General features: G+C 41.6%; 1 protein-coding gene across 3 annotated transcripts in view; it reads left to right on the top strand.

Moving 5' to 3' along the window:
* The first annotated feature begins 7960 nt into the window (after nt 1-7960).
* Nucleotides 7961-18791, top strand: part of SHISAL1 (shisa like 1) — a 154890-nt gene continuing 144059 nt past the window's right edge. The window contains exon 1 of one of the 3 annotated variants that reach the window (XM_073650044.1): nt 7961-8660. The gene's annotated coding sequence lies outside the window, so the exon portion shown is untranslated. The remainder of the gene's footprint in view (nt 8661-18791) is intronic. The other 2 variants (XM_073650046.1, XM_073650045.1) reach the window with 2 other exon arrangements.

The raw sequence follows: 18791 nt of genomic DNA, 5'->3' as shown, positions 1-18791 counted from the left end.
CATTTTTCCAGCGAGTGTCACCACCGCGCCGAGAGCTGGGAATCCCACTGCAGGAAGTCACGGAGCGTGGGACTAGTTAGACGCTCACTGTTATCCGTGGTGAGACATTGCTATCACTGCATATTAGGCCGGGATGTTAAACTTGCCGTACATCTGACAGATCTTATTTATCAGGCCAGAAGAAATGTAAGGAAATGAAGGGCTGCGCGCTGACTGCCTGGTCGTGATTCACTGCAAGGAAAGAACCAGGATCCCAACATGTGTCTTGGATCACATTTCAAAACAATGTTCCAGTCCCGAGCAGGGTGCCATTATGTGTTTTTCAAAGGGATGGAACCCACATGAAGTGTATCTATCATCTTGCGGTTTTCTTTATAATTCCTAAATCTCATGTTGATTAATTTCATGATTTATTTTAGGAGTTTTTTAGGATTTTAGGAGTCAGGGCTGTTTTCTTCTACAGAGCTCTAAATTCTTTGAATGCCTCAAAGTGTTAAACCATATCTATCTATTATTTACCTATCTATAGTTTATCTTTATTTTGTTCTTTCTTTCTTTTTGGCTGAAAGTGTTGGCACCCTTGAAATTGTTGCAGAAAATGTAGTATTTCTCCCAGAAAACTATTGCAATTACACATGTTTTGTTATACACATGTTTATTTCCTTTGTGTGTATTGGATCGACACAAAAAAAAAACACAGAGAAAAAAAAGGCAAATTGGACATAATTTCACACAAAACTCTCAAAAGTTTGCAACCTGTTACCATCTTTTCAGTTAGCCATTAAAAGGTATCAACCACTGAGGACTCTCAAATTGAAATATTTTTCTATCTATTGGCTAACACGGTACAAATATATATATATATATATATATATACCAGAATGTAATGCATCTTCATGGAACTACTGTAAAGCCACTTCTGAAGAAACGTGCACAATTGGGCAGAGACATTTTTTTTCTTATCTAAATGCAAAAATGAGAATCTAATTCCTAAAGGACTCTGGATTACAAACCCAATTTTTCATACCTACAATACTCATTATGCACAAAACCTTTGCCACAGGACTTCTGAGAGACTAAGGAACCACCTTTTGCATGTCTTCTACAGCAGGGTTCCCCAACTCCAGTCCTCAAGGCCCACCAACAGGTCATGTTTTCAGGATTTCCTTAGTATTGCACAGGTGATGGAATTATTGCCTGTGCAGGTGATGCAATTATCACCTGTGTAATACTAAGGAAATCCTGAAAACATGACCTGTTGGTGGGCCTTGAGGACTGGAGTTGGGGAACCCTGTTCTACAGCATCAAGAGTAAAGTCCAAGGGCAATTTGAAACTCGGAGGAAAACACTTACAGTAAACACAGAGCAAAAATTACAGCAATACTACAACAAACTACGGACCCTTCTGAATCATAACAAGGAAAAGAAGCTACACAGATTGCGCCTAAATTCAGGACGCCATAAAAGCATATACAAATCAAAGCCAAAAGCTGACAACTTGGACAACCACTCCATTCCAGACACAGAAGCATCTAACTGTGTCATCAATCTCTCAGATTATACACCCAACAAACCGGAGCTGACCGTACTTTCTAGAGGACTCTAATTTTGTTCTACTAAGGCATTAGATAAAACTGAACTCTGCAGTGATATGGAAAATTATTTCAGGAGACTGCGCCTGAGGGAATACTTCAGTGCTACAGAAGATTCAGAACTGACCCAAACTGAAGGAAAAGGGATCTTGACAACCTAGAAGAGGTCAGATTGGACACCTCCACCTGGACGCAACCCTATCATAGAATCATAGAATGGTAGAGTTGGAGGGGACCTCCTGGGTCATCTGGTCCAACCCCCTGCTCAAAGCTCATAGACTCCTTCCAACATTTGATAAAATCCACCATCCTAGACACAAACAGGAGACAAGCATCCAACATCAGTGCCCAGGAGAGAAAGTCCATACAATCTAGGAAAACCAACAAAGAAATCATCATTATACCTGCCGACAAGGGTGGTGCAATAGTCCTGATGAACACATCAGACTACATGAAGGAAGCAAACAGACAACTGATGGACACACACTACTACAAAAAACTGGAGTCTGACCCTACACAGGACTATTGCAAGGAACTAAACAAGTTGGTATCTTGTCTGCCTGATGAATCCATAAGAGCCGAAGACCTGATACCAAAGAGTCCAAGAATAGGGACATTCTATATGCTTCCCAAAATCCACAAATCTGGTAATCCAGGAAGACCAATTATTTCATGTGTGGGCACCCTTACTGAGCAAGTTTCTGGATGGGTAGAGGGTGTTCTTAAACCACTGGTAAAGATTACACCAGTTACATTCAGGACACGACGGACCTACTGAATAAACTAGCAGCAATAGGTCCTCTACCAGAAGGAACCATCCTGGCCACCATGGATGTGGAATCTTTGCACTCTAATATCCCACACCAGGATGGATTAAACGCCTGCAAAATCTTCATGGAAAATACAGGAATTGATGCTGATTCTGTGGTCAAACTTACAGAATTCATCCTCACCCACAATTACTCTGAATTTGACAACAACATATATCTACAGGAGACTGCTACAGCGATGGGAAGTAAAATGGCTCCACAGTAGGCAAATCTTTTCATGGCCAAGCATGAAAGTGACTTTTTGTCCCCATGTCCCATCAGGCCTCTGGCCTACTATCTTACATTGACGATATTTTAATCATCTGGAAGGGGTCTAAGCAACAGCTGAAGACGTTCCATGAACACTTTAATCGATTTCATCCCACCATCAACCTAACAATCAACTACTCCTGTACTGAAATTAACTTTTTGGACACCATCATCAAGCTACAGAACAATGAAATAGAGAGATCCTTGTCCCGGAAGCCAATCGACCATCCAACATATCTTAAATGGGACAGTTTCCATCCGAAACACATAAAAAACTCTATTGTCAACAGCCAAGCCATCAGATACAATCGGATATGTTCCAACCCTTTGGATAGAGACAAACACCTTGGTGGCCTCAGAAAGACCTTTTTGAACCGGGGTACCATCCAAGAACAATTGAGAACCAGATTACAAGAGCCACCAGAATATCAAGGAATCATCTCCTACATTACGAAACCAAACAAGAAAGCAACCGGGTGCCTCTAGCAGTCACCTACAATCCAAATCTGAAGGTGCTAAGGAAAGCTGCATGGAAACTACAACCTTTACTACAAAAAGATGCCAAATTACAATCCATATTTCCAGTCCCCCAAATCTAAGAAGCATCATTGTCAGACGCTCCCTGTCATCTCCACCAGCTTCAGGTACCTTTCCTTGCAACCATAAAAAATGTAAAACCTGTCCATTTACAATGACCACAGAAAAGATGAAGATCCCCAATTCACATCAGAACTACAAGATCCCAGGTACTTTCAGCTGTATCACATCTAATGTAGTGTACTTAATGTACTTAATATACCAAATGTCCAGCTGGGTGTCTGTATGTAGGGGAGACGGGGCAAAAACTTAGGACAAGGATGAATCATCATCGCCACACAATAAAAGAAAAAAGAATAGATCTGCCTGTAGCCAAGCATTTTTGTTCCCCTGATCACAGCATCAAAGACATGAAATTACTGGTATTAAAAGGTAACTTCAAATCTCAGAGAGAAAGGAGAGTCTCGGAATATAAACTAATAGTGACCTTTGACACCTTCAGAGCAGGAATGAATGTGTCGCATGGATTTATGTCATTCTACATCAACTAAGGAATGTGTCCATCAGACTTGTGGTGTCATCACAACACTGCACCAAGCAATAAAACTTTCACAGTCCTTATCTATGAACTACTAAAATATTTACAGCCAGAAATGATTATCTCTCCTACAGTAATAGCTCTGCTTTTCATCACCTGTCTCAGCTATTGTATTATTTCTGTGCCATATTGTGTATAAATATGTGACTCTTCAGTTTTTGGGTTATACTAGCCTGATGAAGAGGCCTGAGTGTTACCATCTTTTCAATTAGCCATTAAAAGGTATCAACAACTGAGCACTCTCAAATCTAAATATTTTTCACAAAAAAAAACAAAAATGGGCGGGACAAAATTGTTGCCACCCTCAACTTAATATTTGGTTGCACACGCTTTGGAGTAAATAACTACTGAAATCAATCGCTTCCTATAACCATCAACAAGCTTCTTACACCTCTCAGCTAGAATTTTGGATGACTCTTCTTTTGCAAACTCCTCCAGGTCTCTCAGATTTGAAGGGTTTCTTCTCCCAATAGTAACTTTAAGATCTCTCCACAGGTGTTCAATGGGATTTAGATCTGGACTCATTGCTGCCACTTCAGAACTCTCCAGCACTTTGTTTTCATCCATTTTTGGGGGATTCTTGAAGTATGTTTGAGGTCATTGTCCTGCTGAAACACCAATGACCTAGGAGGCAACCCCAGTTTTCTGACACTGGGCACTACATTGCCACCCAAAATCGTTTGTTAATCTTCCGATTTCATGATGCCTTGTACATAGCAAGCAAAAGAACCCCAAAACATATTTGAACCTCCATCATATTTGACTGTAGGTACTGTGTTCTTTTCTTTTTAGGCCTCATTCCGTTTTTGGTAAACAGTAGAATGATGTGCTTTACCAAAAAGCTCTACATTGGTCTCATCTGTCCACAAGACGCTTTTGGCTTACTCATGTACATTTTGGCAAACTGCAGTCTAGCCTTTTTATGTCTCTGTGTCAGCAGTGGGGTCCTCCTGGGTCTCCTGCCATAGCGTTTCATTTCATTCAAATGTGGACGGATAGTTGGCGCCTACACTGATGCACCCTGAGCCTGCAGGACAGCTTGAATTTTTTTGGAACTTGATTGGGGCTGCTTATCTACCATCCGGACTATCCTGCGTTTCAACCTTTCATCAATTTTTCTCTGCCGTCCAGGGAGAGTAGCTAAAGTGCCATGGGTTGTAAACTTCTTGATTATGTTGCTCACCGTGGACAAAGGAACATCAAGATTTATGGAGATGGACTTGTAACCTTGAGATTGTTGACATTGTTCAACAATTTTGGACACACAGATCTACCTCTCTGGACCTGATATCTCCTCCTTACTAACCAGAATCCCACAATGTCTGTCCACTATTTCATCTTTCTTCTGTGCTAGATTCCTAAAACTTAATATGGATAAAACTAAATTCATAATCTCTCTGTCAATCCCTTCACTGGCTCCACATTTCCCAGAGACTCCAGTTCAAAACCCTAACCATGGCATACAAAGCCATCCACAACCTGTCTCCTCCAAACATCTGTGATCTAGTCTCCTGGTACATACCCGCACGCAACCTCCGATCCTCACAAGATCTCCTTCTCTACTCCCCTCTTATCTCTTCCCCCAATCGCATACAAGATTTTTCCTGTGCATCCCCCCTACTCTGGAACTCTCTACCCCAAAACATCAAACTCTCGCCGACCGTGGAAACCTTCAAAAGGAACCTGAAGACCCACCTCTTCCGACAAGCCTACAGCCTGCAGTAACCACCGCTCCACCATACCGCTGCACGACCAGCTCTACCCTCACCTACTGTATCCTCACCCATCCCTTGTAGATTATGAGCCCTCGCGGGCAGGGTCCTCGCTCCTCCTGTACCAGTCGCTGACTCGTTTTTGTTCAAATTATTGTGCTTGCTGTTTGCGATGTATACTCCTTTTTAAACATGTAAAGCGCCATGGAATTAATGGTGCTATAATAATAAATAATAATAATTATATATCCAATGTTTCTTTCATTCTTTGTTTCTTCTCCATTATTCTATATTTCTATTTGTCTACTTTACATAAATATATCAATTGTACGTCTATAATCTATCTAGTATCTATCTATTATCTATCTATTCTCTATTATCTATCTATTATCTATTGTCTATCGTCTATCTATTATCTATCATCTATCTATTATATATTATCTACAGTACAGACCAAAAGTTTGGACACACCTTCTCATTTAAAGATTTTTCTGTATTTTCATGACTATGAAAATTGTACATTCACACTGAAGGCATCAAAACTATGAATTAACACATGTGGAATTATATACTTAACAAAAAAGTGAGAAACAACTGAAAATATGTCTTATATTCTAGGTTCTTCAAAGTAGACACCTTTTGCTTTGATGACTGCTTTGCACACTCTTGGCATTCTCTTGATGAGCTTCAAGAGGTAGTCACCGGAAATGGTCTTCCAACAATCTTGAAGGAGTTCCCAGAGATGTTTAGCACTTGTTGGCCCTTTTGCCTTCACTCTGCGGTCCAGCTCACCCCAAACCATCTCGATTGGGTTCAGGTCTGGTGACTGTGGAGGCCAGGTCATCTGGCGTAGCACCCCATCACTCACCTTCTTGGTCAAATAGCCCTTACACAGCCTGGAGGTGTGTTTGGGGTCATTGTCCTGTTGAAAAATAAATGATGGTCCAACTAAACGCAAACCGGATGGAATAGCATGCCGCTGCAAGATGCTGTGGTAGCCATGCTGGTTCAGTATGCCTTCAATTTTGAATAAATCCGCAACAGTGTCACCAGCAAAGCACCCCCACACCATCACACCTCCTCCTCCATGCTTCACGGTGGGAACCAGGCATGTAGAGTCCATCCGTTCACCTTTTCTGCGTCGCACAAAGACACGGTGGTTGGAACCAAAGATCTCAAATTTGGACTCATCAGACCAAAGCACAGATTTCCACTGGTCTAATGTCCATTCCTTGTGTTCTTTAGCCCAAACAAGTCTCTTCTGCTTGTTGCCTGTCCTTAGCAGTGGTTTCCTAGCAGCTATTTTACCATGAAGGCCTGCTGCACAAAGTCTCCTCTTAACAGTTGTTGTAGAGATGTGTCTGCTGCTAGAACTCTGTGTGGCATTGACCTAGTCTCTAATCTGAGCTGCTGTTAACCTGCGATTTCTGAGGCTGGTGACTCAGATAAACTTATCCTCAGAAGCAGAGGTGACTCTTGGTCTTCCTTTCCTGGGGCGGTCCTCATGTGAGCCAGTTTCTTTGTAATGCTTGATGCTTTTTGCAACTGCACTTGGGGACACTTTCAAAGTTTTCCCAATTTTTCACACTGACTGACCTTCATTTCTTAAAGTAATGATGGCCACTCGTTTTTCTTTACTTAGCTCCTTTTTTCTTGCCATAATACAAATTCTAACAGTCTATTCAGTAGGACTATCAGCTGTGTATCCACCAGACTTCTGCACAACACAACTGATGGTCCCAACCCCATTTCTAAGGTAAGAAATCCCACTTATTAAACCTGACAGGGCACACCTGTGAAGGGAAAACCATTTCCGGTGACTACCTCTTGAAGCTCATCAAGAGAATGCCAAGAGTGTGCAAAGCAGTCATCAAAGCAAAAGGTGGCTACTTTGAAGAACCTAGAATATAAGACATATTTTCAGTTGTTTCACACTTTTTTGTTAAGTATATAATTCCACATGTGTTAATTCATAGTTTTGATGCCTTCAGTGTGAATGTACAATTTTCAAAGTCATGAAAATACAGAAAAATCTTTAAATGAGAAGGTGTGTCCAAACTTTTGGTCTGTACTGTATCTATTCTCTATCTATCATCTTTCTATTATCTATTATCTATCTATCATCTATCTATTATCTATCTATTATCTATCTATTATCTATCTATCATCTATTATCTATCATCTATCTATTATCTATCTATCATCTATTATCTATCGATCATCTATCTGTCTATTATCTATCTATCTCTCATTCCCACTCTCCATGTCTCAGTTTACAGTATATTTAGTCTATCCCCATACATTACCAGGCAGCTCTGTGCCTATTTAATAGGATGCCAGTTATCCACAGCTGTGGCACATCCATAATAACCCTATAATTTGTAGGTGGGCATAGACCCCTGCAGGGCACTCTCCTACCTAACATGCACATGGGCACAAGAATGCCTCCAATTCCAAACCTGATAATGAGACCAGGAAGACACAGGGACATTGTGACACCTGAAATGATGAAACAAATGTGAGAGATGCAAACTGCTCGCTCCCCTCTCCACCCCCTGAGTGTGAGGAGAGGGGGGTGCAGCGTGTATCAGGGTGTGTTACATGGGTGGGGGGAGTGAATCTGGCAGCTAAAGAGACTCTGTAATTGCCCAGATCCCTCACATCAGAGCTGTCACTGGGAGAGGAGCAGAGGCACAGCCACCATTTGACCTCTCAGATTCGGCTCCTGGATGGCAGCCAGTAAAGCTGAGGAGCAGAGAGAAGCACAGGCAGCTTGTTCCACAGAGCTCAGGGAGGGGGGAGTGAGAGGAAGACAATGAGAACACAGAGGGGACATTCATCCTGAGAGACATTACTTTCCCAGAAAAGTACAAGGGATCTGGAGAAACCTTGCTCCTTGGAGATATTTCTGCACTTTGCGCTCATTCTTGCGCTCTTTGGATCCGGCTTTGTGGAATGATTGCGCCTCCAGCTCTGGACAAGACCCTCAGATCTTCTCTGCGGCTCTCATCATGAGGATTTAAGCCCCTTATGTCTTGTATGCTAAGAGTTACTACTTTTCCCCCTTGGAGTATAGGATTTAGGTGAGGATGCATCTGAACATTGAGTCAGGGCTTGGAAGAGAAATCCCCTCAGCTCAAAGGTAAGTTCTTGGACTGTGAGGTGCACTTTCTGGGGTCACCTGTATCCTGTTGACACTGGGGTGCACCTATCATTACTCTGTACCCTGCTGGGGTCTTCTATATCCTTCTCTGCATCTTAGATGATCCATTATGTCCTTCTGTGCATTTCCCATGCTCGCCATAGATATATCAAATGTTGTCACCTATACCTGCTGTGCAATTTTATAGTCACCTGTACCTGTTGTTCATCATACATCACAACCTGATGTGCCTCTTGCTGGACACTTATACCTTCCATACATCATTATGATCCCATCTACCTGCTGTACATATATATGATAACCTTCACCTGTTGATTATTTTTGTGATCACTTATATGTTCTGTGCATCTTTATAATCACATGTACCTGCTGTGCATCTTCCATAGTCATGTATATCAACTGTGCATCCTATACCTGCTGTGCATCATTGTGATCACATATACCTGTTATAAGTCTTTAGAATCACATGTACTCCATGTGCAACTCCCATGGTTATTTAGTTTAACTGTGGCTCATGAGCCATCTACACCTGCTGTGCATCTTTGTGATCACATGTAGCTGCTGTGCATCTTCACAAGCATATAAACCGGCTGCAAATCTTTCATGGTTATCTATATAAACTGTGAATCCTGTACAGCCAATACTGCTGTGCATCTTCCATAGCCACCTATATTACCTGTGCATCATGTGCAACCTGCTGTATACCTGCTGTGTTTCTTCCATAGTCACCTACATTACCTGTGCATTATGTGCAACCTATATCTGCTGTGATTCTTCCATAGTCACCTACATTACCTGTGCATTATGTGCAACCTATATCTGCTGTGCATCTTCCATAGTCACCTACATTACCTGTGCATTATGTGCAACCTATATCTGCTGTGCATCTTCCATAGTCACAAATATTACCTGTGCGCCATGTGAAACCTATACCTGCTGTGCATCCTTTAGAGTCATCTATACCTGCTGTGCATCTTTATGATCACATACACCTGCTATGCATCCTTAGGGTCACCTATACCTTCTGTATATCTTTGTAATCACATATCCCTGCTGTTCATCTATATGATAACCTTCAGCTGTTGATTACTTTTGAGATCACTTACAGCTTTTGTGCATCTTTATAATCACATATTCCTACTGTGCATCTTTGTGATCAAATGTACCTTTTGTGTATCCTTATGGTTACCTATACCTGCTGTGCATCTTCCATGATCACATATACCTACTGCATATCTTCCACAATCACAAATACCTGATGTGCATCTTCTAATATCACCTAAAACCTGCTGTGCATCTTCCATGATCAGCTATATCCTGCATATCTTCCACAATCACATATACCTGCTGTGCATCTTTATGATCACATATACCTGCTGTGCATCTTTATGGTCACATATACCTGCTGTGCATCTTCCATGGTTACTTAAACCTCCTGTAAATCCTCCATGGTTCCCTATACCCCTTTGTACATCTTCTTGGTAACTTGGAGCACACTTGATCATGGAGATTCCTGTTTCCTATATTAACTTTGTTCCTCCAGGATCCTCTCCCTCCTTCTGTTTCATTGTTAGCAGATGTTTTTCTCAGTATTTACTTTAGGAAATGTATCTTTTTGTGAGTTCTGATACATTGTTACCGTCTAAACAAAGGACGGAATGATAACATTGACGTAAATATAAGAAGCTCTTATAATGCTAAGCAGAACTTTTTATAGTATGGCTATAATGTAAGGTCCACGTGTCTCCAGGAAGGGGCATAGCTGAGGGCTGATGGGGCATGTGCCCAATGGGCTTTATGCCAAGAATGCACCAACATACCACTTTGGCTTGGTCAAGGCATCTAGGGCAGCAGACCCCAAGCTCTAACTCTGCAGACAGGTGCGGTCATTCTGAGTGCAATGCTATGTCTTGATGGACATGAACATATAGGTTCTGGCCATGTATAGATTTCTGGAGGACCATCCTCAATGTAGAGACCCCAGTAAACATCACATGGGCCATTAAAGTCCTATAATTTGCACTATTTTTGGAGCGCTGCCTCCATTTTTTGTTTCTTCGGATGAGCACAATCTGATCTGTTTCAGATTTGATGACAAATTGCTCCTTTTATCTCTCATTTTACAAGGAGCAGCCGCCGTCTGTAACAACCTCCATAAGCTTTTTGGCAGGTGGCAGTGATGTACCTGCCCGGTACCATGTGACGGGGAAGAAGCCTGTGTGCTTGCAGACCCTTTTGATTATTTTTTGCAAATCTTCACAACTTTTAACCCAATCACTACCGTATGTCTTAAGCAGTTATGTTCAGCGTATCATATTTAATGTGTTGAAGGGCGCTCCCTGCTGGCCATTCTTGTTTATTGTTTTTAAAGCATATGTTTCATATTAGAGAATACTGCTTATATGTAAGAAAGATAGTTCTTGCTAAGTAGAAATTATATCAAAATAAATATACTTTTATACAGTATATACTTTAGCCTGGCAAGTCGTGCTGACACTTGTTGCATAACAGCCACAAAGCCTCACAACGGCCAATAATAGGGATAAATTATATATGAGGCATATATCATACATTACTAATCCTGTACTGATCCTGAGTTACATCCTGTATTATACTCCAGAGCTGCACTCACTATTCTGCTGGTGCAGTCACTGTGTACATACATTACATTACTGATCCTGAGTTACCTCCTGTATTATACTCCAGAGCTGCACTCACTATTCTGCTGGTGCAGTCACTGTGTACATACATTACATTACTGATCCTGAGTTACCGCCTGTATTATACTCCAGAGCTGCGCTCACTATTCTGCTGGTGCAGTCACTGTGTACATACATTACATTACTGATCCTGAGTTACATCCTGTATTATACTCCAGAGCTGCACTCACTATTCTGCTGGTGCAGTCACTGTGGGCATACATTACATTACTGATCCTGTACTGATCCTGAGTTACATTCTGTATTATACTCCAGAGCTGCACTCACTATTCTGCTGGTGCGGTCACTGTGTACATACATTACATTACTGATCCTGAGTTACATCCTGTATTATACTCCAGAGCTGCACTCACTATTCTGCTGGTGCAGTCACTGTGTACATACATTACATTACTGATCCTGTACTGATCCTGAGTTACATCCTGTATTATACTCCAGAGCTGCACTCACTATTCTGCTGGTGCGGTCACTGTGTACATACATTACATTACTGATCCTGTACTGATCCTGAGTTACATCCTGTATTATACTCCAGAGCTGCACTCACTATTCTGCTGGTGCAGTCACTGTATACATACATTACATTACTGATCCTGTACTGATCCTGAGTTACATCCTGTATTATACTCCAGAGCTGCACTCACTATTCTGCTGGTGCAGTCACTGTGTACATACATTACATTACTGATCTTGTACTGATCCTGAGTTACATCCTGTATTATACTCCAGAGCTGCACTCACTATTCTGCTGGTGCAGTCACTGTGTACATACATTACATTACTGATCCTGTACTGATCCTGAGTTACCTCCTGTATTATACTCCAGAGCTGCACTCACTATTCTGCTGGTGCAGTCACTGTGTACATACATTACATTACTTATCCTGCACTGATCCTGAGTTACATCCTGTATTATACCCCAGAGCTGCACTCACTATTCTGCTGGTGCAGTCACTGTGTACATACATTACATTACTGATCCTGTACTGATCCTGAGTTACCTCCTGTATTATACTCCAGAGCTGCACTCACTATTCTGCTGGTGCAGTCACTGTGTACATACATTACATTACTGATCCTGTACTGATCCTGAGTTACATCCTGTATTATACTCCAGGGCTGCACTCACTATTCTGCTGGTGCAGTCACTGTGTACATACATTACATTACTGATCCTGCACTGATCCTGAGTTACATCCTGTATTATACTCCAGAGCTGTATTCACTATTCTGCTGATGCAGTCACTGTGTGCATACATTACATTACAGATCCTGAGTTACATCCTGTATTATACTCCAGAGCTGCACTCACTATTCTGCTGGTGCAGTCACTGTGTACATACATTACATTATTTATCCTGTACTGATTCTGAGTTACATCCTGTATTATACTGCAGAGCTGCACTCACTATTCTGCTGGTGGTGCAGTCACTGTGTACCTACATTACATTACTGATCCTGTACCGATCCTGTGAGTGCAGCTCTGGAGTATAATACAGGATGTAACTCAGGATCAGTAATGTAATGTATGTACACAGTGACTGCACCAGCAGAATAGTGAGTGCAGCTCTGGAGTATAATACAGGATGTAACAGGATCAGTAATGTAATGTATGTACACAGTGACTCCACCAGCAGAATAGTGAGTGCAGCTCTGGAGTATAATACAGGAGGTAACTCAGGATCAGTACAGGATAAGTAATGTAATGTATGTACACAGTGACTGCACCAGCAGAATAGTGAGTGCAGCTCTGGAGTATAATACAGGATGCAACTCAGGATCAGTAATGTAATGTATGTACACAGTGACAGCACCAGCAGAATAGTGAGTGCAGCTCTGGAGTATAATACAGGATGCAACTCAGGATCAGTAATGCAATGTACAGTGGGTACGGAAAGTATTCAGACCCCTTTAAGTTTTTCACTCTTTGTTTCATTGCAGCCATTTGGTAAATTTTAAAAAGTTCATTTTTTTTCTCATTAAAGTACACTCTGCACCCCATCTTGACTGAAAAATCACAGAAAAACTGCAATATCACATGGTCATAAGTCTTCAGACCCTTTGCTCAGTATTGAGTAGAAGCCCCCTTTTGAGCTAGTACAGCCATGAGTCTTCTTGGGAATGATGCAACAAGTTTTTCACCCCTGGATTTGGGGATCCTCTGCCATTCTTCCTTGCAGATCCTCTCCAGTTCCGTCAGGTTGGATGGTGAACGTTGGTGGACAGCCATTTTCAGGTCTCTCCAGAGATGCTCAATTGGGTTTAGGTCAGGGCTCTGGCTGGGCCAGTCAAGAATGGTCACAGAGTTGTTCTGAAGCCACTCCTTTGTTATTTTAGCTGTGTGCTTAGGGTCATTGTCTTTTTGGAAGGTGAACCTTCAGCCAAGTCTGAAGTCCAGAGCATTCTGGAAGAGGTTTTCATCCAGGAGATCTCTGTAATTGGCCGCATTCATGTTTCCTTCAATTGCAACCAGTCGCCCTGTCCCTGCAGCTGAAAAACACCCCCATAGCATGATGCTGCCACCACCATGTTTCACTGTTGGGATTGTATTGGGCAGGTGATGAGCAGTGCCTGGTTTTCTCCACACATACCGCTTAGAATTATCACCAAAAAGTTCTATCTTCATCTCATCAGACCAGAGAATCTTATTTCTCATAGTCTGGGAGTCCTTCATGGGTTTTTGAGCAAACTCTATGCGGGCTTTCATATGTCTTGCACTGAGGAAAGGCTTCCGTCGGGCTACTCTGCCATAAAGGCCCGACTGGTGGACGGCTGCAGTGATAGTTGACTTTGTGGAAATTTCCCCCATCTCCCTACTGCATCTCTGGAGCTTAGCCACAGTGATCTTGGGATTCATCTTTACCTCTCTCACCAAGGCTCTTCTCCCACGATTGCTCAGTTTGGCTGGACGGCCAGGTCTAGGAAGACTTCTGGTGGTCCCAAACTTCTTCCATTTAAGGACTATGGAGGCCACTGTGCTATTAGGAACCTTGAGTTCTGCATAAATTCTTTTGTAACCTTGACCAGATCTGTGCCTTGTCACAATTCTGTCTCTGAGCTCCTTGGGCAGTTCCTTTGAGCTCATGATTCTCATTTGGTCTGATATGCACTGTGAGCTGTGAGGTCTTATATAGACAGGTTTGTGCCTTTCCAAATCAAGTCCTATCAGTTTAATTAAACACAGCAGGACTCCAATGAAGGAGTAGAACAATCTCAAAGAGGATCACAAGGAAATGGACAGCATGTCACTTAAATATGAGTGTCTGCGCAAAGGGTCTGAATACTTATGACCATGTGATATTTCAGTTTTTCATTTTTAATAAATTTGCAAAAATTTCTACATTTCTGTTTTTTTCAGTCAAGATGGGGTGCAGAGTGTACTTTAATGAGAAAAAAAATTAACTTTTTAGAATTTACCAAATGGCTGCAATGAAACAAAGAGTGAAAAATGTAAAGGTGTCTGAATACTTTCCATACCCACTATATGTACACAGTGACTGCACCAGCAGAATAGTGAGCGCAGCTCTGGAGTATAATACAGGAGGTAACTCAGGATCAGTAATGTAATGTATGTACACTGTGACTGCACCAGCAGAATAGTGAGTGCAGCTCTGGAGTATAATACAGGATGTAACTCAGGATCACTACAGGATCAGTAATGAAATGTATGTATACAGTGACTGCACCAGCAGAATAGTGAGCGCAGCTCTGGAGTATAATACAGGATGTAACTCAGGATCAGTAATATAATCTATGTACACAGTGACTGCACCAGCAGAATAGTGAGTGCTGCTCTGGAGTATGATACAGGATGTAACTCAGGATCAGTAATGTAATGTATGTACACAGTGACTGCACCAGCATACTAGTGAGTGCAGCTCTGGAGTATAATACAGGATGTAACTCAGGATCAGTAATGTAATATATGTACAAAGTGACTGCACCAGCAGAATAGTGAGTGCAGCTCTGGAATATAATACAGGATGTAACTCAGGATCAGTACAGGATAAGTAGCACAATTTAAGTAGTAAGTAGAGCTGTGATTGTAGCTGTGCAGTAAGATACCAGCTGCTTTTGAAGTTCAGTACAAGGTAAGCACAGTAGCTCTCCTGGGGAGCATTACTTGGACAGTAAGACTCACTATGCCATCTAACGGTCTCTCCATGGAGAACCAGTAGTCCCTAAGATTATTATTGCAATACATCAGGAATACACAACATATGGCCCATGGCCGCATGCAGCCCGCCGAAGGATGTTGTGCAGCCCACAGAGAACCAGGACACAGCGCAGAGGTCACGAGGATGTGACAGGAGATAGTAAGCTCTCAATGGAGGAGCCGTAGATTAAATATACTATTATAGGAGGGGTGAGGCTGGTGTTGATGTTACTTTTACTATGAAGACACCTTATGGGGCAATGGGAAGGGGTAATCGTGAAGGGGGCACAGCATGCAGAGGGGCAATGTGGGACATGTACTGTCAGTGGTTCTGGTGCTGTCTTCATGTACTGATGGTGGTTCTGGTGCTATATTCATGTACTGACGATGGTTCTGGCACTGCATTTATGCACTTATGGTGGTCCTTTCACTGTGTTCATGTACTAACAATGGCCCTGGCACTTGTATTGATGTACTGACAATGGTTTTTGCACTGTATTCATGTACTGACATTCATTCTGCCACTGTATTCATGCACTGATGGTGGTTCTGGCTCTGTATTCATGTATTGAAGGTGGTTCTGGTGCTGCATTCATGTACTGACGATGGTACTGTTGATGTTCTGGTGCTGCATTCATGTACTGACAGTGGGTCTGATGCAGCATTCATGTTCTGACAGTGATTCTCGTGCTGCATTCATGTACTGACTGTAGTCCTGATCATGTAGCAATCCATAACGTGCTTTATGTTAAAACTGAAATATCCTCAAAACTTATAAGTTTTGAGGTTATGAGGTGGATTTAGTTGAGTTTCTGCTCCTAAAACTCAGTGTAAGTTTTAGTGTGTTCACACTGATTTTTTTGGGATCAGAAACTGAGCAGAAACTCTCCAGATCTTTCTCAAATACTCAACGCTTGGTTCTGATGCTGTATTAATGTACTGACGATAGTTCTGGTAATATATTCATGTAAGTACCCTTTTAATTTTTTTTGCGGCTCCTCACATTGGATTAGCATGAGAATGTGGCCCTTGGACTCAAAAATTTTGTGCATCCCCACAATAGAATAAGTATGCACTGCCTATATATTGCTTTCGTTATCTAGAATTCTGCCTTTACGAGTACATTAGATACAGGTCTAGGGTTTAGAGTTGGATTCTCGCTGCAGGTGAAGTAATGCCTAGATATTACTTTGAATACAGGTACAATAACTCTAAATAACTGGCTTTTCAGAGTGCCAGTCAGCGGCTTTAACATGCGCCTCTAATTAGATAGCCCCTCCCCTGCGGAGCCAAAGAAGTCACATGACTCACACATGGCACTAAAATTCCTTGCCTGGCTCTCTATTAGAGTCACTCTTTCTATTGACACATCCATACACAACTTTTTTAATGATTTTATTTTAATTAAACAAAGATGAGTAAGTTACAAAAATAAATAATTTCATAAATTTTTTTGGCAAGTTTTGAGTCGGCAAACACATTTTCTGCAAATCCTACTCTGTACATTCCCACATGACAGTGCTCTGGTCCAGTTGGCTGAGGTAGCCTGGTCTACTGGTGGTGAACTCTGTGCCATTGACCATGTGTGCGCAATTTATTGCCACCGCTAGCCTTGGCGGTGGATCCGACAGATGCTGACGCGGAGAGTAAACAAGCTGAGCAGATAGGATTTGGCACTGCAAGACAATAAAATAAACAGCTAATGGCCTAACACTGCAAACCTACACAAATATTTTCCCCAGCATTCAGCCTACAACAGCTCGGTAAACACAAACAGCCCCGGACAAGCGCTGCGCAGACTAATAACGCGCGCCCCGAGCCAGATTTGTCATACAAATTGAATCTTCGCTTAGACAAAAAATAAATGTGTTCTAGATTTTTCTTTTTTTTTTCTTACTACCTTTCGTTTGGTTACATAACTCATCATTAGGGCGATTTGAATGACTACGGAGAGAGCGTATCCGGAAATAATGAGGAGTAGTAGGCGCGTACGGAAATTTCTAAGAAAATACGAAATATCTGCATGTTCGAAAAGAAAAGCCACATTGTGTCAAGAGCCAAAAAAGAGCAAAATATCACATACTTGCTTCCAATCTTGGATTTTGTTATGCCACGGTCACCAATGCCAACGGCTGAGCTGTGGTCCTCTGCCACAGCACGTGCCATACCAAAAGTGAGTGTTTATGAAGTTCTAGAACTAGAGTTGAGCAAAAAGATTAGCAGGACCATGGTCAAACAGTTTCTGGCACTGTATTCATGTACTGACAGTGGTTCTGGTGCTGTATTTATGTACTGATGTTTGTTCTAACTCTGTCAAACTCCGGGCACCTCTTCTGATTAGTATTCCTGGGGAGACGTCATACATGCATCACGTCACAATAATGACGTCGCTCCAGTCCTACTAGATAAAAGTGGTGCCGAAGATGCCTGGAGGTAGGAAAAAGTTCCCGCTTGACCATGATCTTTTTGCTCAACTCTACCCAGAAGGGGTTGTCCTATAAAGAACATATATCCCCTAACCACATGGGGGTCTGACCACTGGGAGCCTCTCTGACCACAAGAGCAGGGACCCCGCCATGTAAATGAAATACTACAGAGCCTTGAAACATGGTGGTTTTTCGCTTTTGTGCATCCATTTATTCCTCCTCACCTTCCAAGACATAGCTGTAGGATGGTTAATTTTTTTTTTTTTGCAGGATGAGTTGTAATTTTTAATGACACCGTTCACTTTACCAAATGATGTGCTGAAAAACAGGAAAAAGAATTCCAAATGGGGAAAACTAAAAAAAAATAGAAATTCTGTAGTCATATTTTGAGTTCGTTTTAATGACGTTCATTTTTTTGGATAAAAATGACCTTGTAACTTTATTCTGAGTCTGTACGGTTATGGTGATACCAAATTTATATTGCTTTTATTGTTATTTACTACTAAAAAAAGAAAAAAAAATTGTCTTTAATCACCATATTGTGATAACTTTCTTATGTTTTGGGCGACAGACTTGTATCAGGTCTTGTTTTTTTGCAGGACGAGCTGTTAGTTTTTATTGCTACCATTTTGGAGTCTACAGGGCTTTGTGACCTTTTTTTAATTAATATTTTTGGGGAGGCAGCATTACCGAAAACAGTAATACTACCACTACAATTTTATTTTGTTTTGATATTTTTATGAGCTTGTACAATTACATACACAGAGATAAAAAAAAATAATAATGAAATATTTAGTATTTTTATTTT

This window comes from Phyllobates terribilis, unplaced genomic scaffold (genome assembly GCF_046119375.1).
Source record: "Phyllobates terribilis strain yellow unplaced genomic scaffold, ASM4611937v1 Scaffold_10__3_contigs__length_209671492, whole genome shotgun sequence".
NCBI lineage: Eukaryota > Metazoa > Chordata > Amphibia > Anura > Dendrobatidae > Phyllobates > Phyllobates terribilis.
The sequence above is the reverse complement of the archived record's forward strand: the minus strand, read 5'-3'. Positions and strand labels throughout refer to the sequence as shown.